This window comes from Pygoscelis adeliae, unplaced genomic scaffold, assembly GCF_000699105.1.
Source record: "Pygoscelis adeliae isolate BGI_AS28 unplaced genomic scaffold, ASM69910v1 Scaffold270, whole genome shotgun sequence".
Lineage (NCBI taxonomy): Eukaryota > Metazoa > Chordata > Aves > Sphenisciformes > Spheniscidae > Pygoscelis > Pygoscelis adeliae.
In genome coordinates this window covers 52,355-56,987 of record NW_008823916.1, presented here as the reverse complement: position 1 = coordinate 56,987, position 4,633 = coordinate 52,355, and the positions used below count along the sequence as shown (strand labels likewise).

General features: G+C 51.4%; 1 protein-coding gene across 1 annotated transcript in view; it reads left to right on the top strand.

Moving 5' to 3' along the window:
- DFNB31 (deafness, autosomal recessive 31) overlaps nt 1–4,633 on the top strand; it is an 84,895-nt gene that overhangs the window by 38,364 nt on the left and 41,898 nt on the right. The gene's annotated exons all lie outside the window — the stretch shown is intronic.

Here is a 4,633-nt window from a genome sequence, read left to right as displayed (position 1 = left end):
TTATTTTATTTCAATTATTAAACTGTTTTTATCTCAACCCATGAGTTTTTCTCACTTGTAGTCTTCCAATTCTCTCCCCCATCCCACCGGGGCGGGGGAGTGAGCGAGTGGCTGTGTGGTGCTCAGTTGCCAACTGAGGTTAAACCACAACACTGAGGAGGGGACTAAGGCAAGCAGAGCTCGCTCTGGTGAGCAGCAGTGGCTGTTGTGTTCTCCGATGCCCTGACATTGACCACCTCCTCTCCCTGTGATGAACGGCTTTGTTGCTGCATCCTTGGCTTGAAAACCTTCCATCCTGCCTGAGCTGCTGAGTCGCCTGTTTGTAGTGCAGTCGTCATTGTCCCCTAGCACTGGTGTGTCTCCAAGGACTTGCAGAGACTCCCGTTGCCTCTCCAGCTCAGCCCATTAGCCTTTGCTCTTGCCTCCTTGGATGGCTATTCATGATTTCCATTTTTGCAGCACCTCTACACTCAAAGCACTTTCTTTTATTAGGGGCAAGACTTCTACCTCAATTCTTATTCTGAAGTTGTTTCCGTGGGTACTCTAGCACCCAGCTACAGCTGCATACTGAATTGGAGAGGAGCGGTGCTGCGTGAAGCACTCTGCAGCCCTCTGGCTTACCCAGGCCTAGCCTTGCTTCGACTGTAAAGCAGGTGGTAAGATCCTGGTGCAGTGGTAGCGCAGCAGTAGGCTGCACCTCATTACCTTAGTAGCAGGCATAAATGGCCCCATTAAATCTACTCTGTATTCCACCACTGTATCAATAAAAATTGTCAGGACCAAGATGGTGTTAAGAAATTTATGGCAAATGCTCCACTATGGCGGTCGCTTGGATTCCTCATAGGAGCCAATGTTGGGGCTAGAGCATCCTTTAGAGGGAGGCTTCTCCCAAAGCACTTCATAATGACCTGAAGAACAGCTGGCAGAAGAGAGTCATTATCACTTGCTGCTAACTTTCCAAAAGTGCTGGATAATCATGCTCAGTGGATGAGAAAATTACTTGCAGACTTCTTTGGGATGTCAAATCAACCTTGTTTCCTCCAGACTCTGAAAGCTGCTGAGCGCCTGATGGAAATGTGTATTAGCAGAACTGAAGGGATGAAACGCGGTGGAGCAGGGGAGGAGCAGCTGAGGGCACCTGTCTCTCATGTGCCCCAAGCTTGGTGAGAAAGCCTTCCTGGGTCTGTCTTCTGTGCCTGGGTGGAAAATCCAGATGAACCAGCTTGGATGGGACTCGCTGTTGGGGTTGCCTCAGCGTTCTTTCCAAAAGCGGATGATTTGTCAGCCTCAATAATGGGAAACTGAGGCACTGAAAAATGGGAAGCTACTTACTATGGCAGGAGTCAGTGGCAGGATCTGTAACAGCTGGAGGTTTTTTGGCTCCTGCTCTGAAGGCTGCACCCTGTCAAAGCACAGGGATGGTAAATAGAAAAAGCCAGTGGAGGTTGTCGGCTCTGCTGGCGTGGCAGCTGTGCTGGGGATCCCAATGGCTGACTGGTACGCTTCTGGGAGCTGCGTGGGGACGGGTTAAGCCCCACAGGTCAGCGTGGTGTTGGTTTTGGATGTGGGATGGGAACAGGCCTCAATGGAACAGGTGAGTCACGGGCTGTGCAATGCGGAGATGGTCCCTTTCCATGGGCTGTTGACCCAGCGTGTCCCCACAAGACCGCTGCACCACTTCCAGGGAACGGCCTTCTCCCAGCAGGTCCTGTTCCAGAGGTCTCTTCTAATACCACTGGAACCATTGTTTTTCCTCTCTTTCCCCCAAGGGTAACATCTCCCCAGATGCCAGGAGGGGCACTCTTACAAACCAGAAGACGAACAGATGCACTAGCCTTGGTAAAGCCAGAGGAAAAAAAAAAAACCACAGAGGGGGAAGCACAGCATTTCTTCCCGTGCAGGGAAATGGATAGTAGCTCTGCTCACTTGGAGCTCACCAAAGCAGCTGATAGTGATTTCTGTCTCTGTTTGGATGTACTATGGAAGCTTCTCCCATTTGGCTCACCTGACGCCTCATCGCTTTGCAGCTCGGCATGCCAAGTGCTTTGTTAAAGTCTAGTTCAGCATGTGGATGTACAAAGGTTTTATAGGTCTGTGCCAGATCTTGTTCCCGTGCCTGCTGTGCTTCATTATGGAGCGCGTGTGGTGCTGTCATCCGAGGGAAAACAGTGCTTCTCTTCTCATCTCCTCTCATAGCTGTGTCAGCTTTAGTTTAAATAGCTGGTGGCTGCCTAATGAACAAAGGAGGCTCAAATATTTGGGAAAAACTGACTTTAGCGGTCACCGGGTTGGGGAAGTGGTTTGTGCTGACTGTCCTGTGATTTTTGACAAGACTGTGGTGGCCAGGGGGAGGACACGGGTGGTGTTGAGCAAGCCTTGTGCTCCTCAACCTCTGGGTCTCATGCGAGTCCTCTTCCTCAGACAGGAGCTGTACTTTGGCTTACTGGAGCAGATGTGCTTCCAGTGGAGGTTAAGCAGAGATTCCTCAGGCTATTTTGTGCTTGTGGTTGAAGAAGGATTTACTCCCCAGAGCTGATACAAACCTAGGCTTATCCTAAAATTAATAAAAATAAAGAAACTATTCAAATTGATGCAAGCTCACGAGTCAAAAATCTATTCTTATAGACTCAGATTACAAATAGATTCAGCTTACAAATGGGCTTCACCAGCTGAATTTCAGACCTATGCTTAAGCATGTTCTAGGCAGAGGCTCATTTAAGCACACGCCTGAAGGCTGTGTTGAATCAGGGCTAAGGGAGAGAGTCTTCTAGGAAAAAAAAAAAACCAAAACTCAGCTGTTTAACTCTTTTAAATGGTCCCTAGCGTTGCTGTGTCTTGTTAAACAGCTATTGCTTTTTACCTATGTGTGTGTATCTCAGTGGTACCTGCAATAGTGTTACACATCTGCGTACAGTATATACATCTGCATGCCAGTATATACACGCATGTTCTGTGTGGTTTGGGGGTGCCCAGTGGCCTATAGCTCTTCTACCAGCTTGTAGTTGGGTGAAGGGTTTGCTCGGGTCGTGGGCCTTTGTGTCATGGGTTATAAAGCTGATGAAGAGTGAGTTTAACTGGAGCGGATGGCAGCTGTACGGAAGCGGCATGTGATGGCAGGGGCCATCTGTGAATCAGGTGGGGCAGGGTGGGAGCAGATGGGGGCTGAGGTGTATCCTGACTTGTAAAAGGCAGCGCTGGAAAGCAGGTCAGAGTTGCAGTGAGAAGCATGGAGACTCAGCTTCACGCAGGGGCAGTGTCACCAAATAGATGTGACACCATGCCGAGAGAGGGGCTCTCACCAACTTTCTCAGGGGTTTGTGGGGTCATCTTGGACAAGGTGTTTCCTGCCTCACTTCTCCCCTTTCTGCTTGATCTTTCTCACATGTGTTTCTTGAGGCAAGCACGATCCCCTTGAGTGTGTTTAGCACCTAGCACAAGGGCAGGTAACCGGAGTCCCCAGCTACTGAGGTCTGTCACGGGCTTACCATTGTTGAGCTGCATGGATGGTCCCACTCTGCCTCACAGCGGTAAGGTAAGTCCTCTGTGGGTGCCACTGTCCTCCTCCACCTGTGATCACCCAAAAGGTCTCTAAAAGGTGCAGTCTGTGTCTTGTGGTGCAGGTCACCGGCCAGTGCAGGTGGCTTGGAGGCTAGCAGAGCTGTGTCCTGAAGGGCCCTGAAGTATAGAGAAGGCCCCTGGTGTGGTACCATTACAGTCCTGCACTAGCTCTTCAATAGGCATTAGCAGTGGGGATGTGTTGGGGGAGAAACACTGTGCTGGGCAGGAAACTGCTTCACTCAATGAGTCCTTGAGAAGCCTCAGTAAATGTATGAAGGACTACACAGAGTGTCACCAGCCTGCCTGCTGCAGCTCTGCCTTCTGCTGGGAGAGACTGTCACCAGCAGCGTCCCGATGGGCACCGCCAGCTTCTGTTCATTCCTTCCTCTCGTGTCTCCTCTTGTACTGAGGCTGCTGGGGAGCCCTGGCCCAGCCTGCTGCCTCGAGCCAGACGGCTGCTCTCCTCGCTTCCCGGCTCTCTGCTGTCACCTTCATGCATAAAACATCTCCCTGTTGACTGAGATCCCATCTCCTGGTGGCCTTGTCAAGGGAGCTGCAGGGGGACATAAAAAGTCCCTTGTAAATCTCTGGCCTCTCATCCCTGGAAACTTTACCGTGCCTCCAGAGAGCAGCTCTGCTGCTGTTCCTGCTTTTTCAGGGGATGGCAGGGGATGAGGCAGGACGGGAGCGGCCAGTGCTCTGCCTGCTGCCAGCCTTCAGCAGCAACCACTGCCCCATCCTCCCCTGTGCCCAGTGCGGGGCTGGGGATCCTGCCTGCACGTGGTCACTTCTCCTGCGCCTGGCGTCTCTCCTGTGTGGTAGAAGCCCTGGAGGGTTATCTTCAGATCCCCCTCCACTGCCAGGATGATGCTCTGAGGAAGGGGGGAGATGACTCCCTGCGTCAGTCCCGAAGAGACCCGTATGGGAACGGGGTGGCAGTGAATGTAATGACAGGGGAGAGAGCAGCTCAGGGAGGGCCCTGTGTGTGCTCTTGAGCCGACCTCAGCTCTGAGTTTTTTTAATTTGCTCCTTCCTTAAATTACAGTGACATTCAGCAGCTGGCTTTGAGGTATTG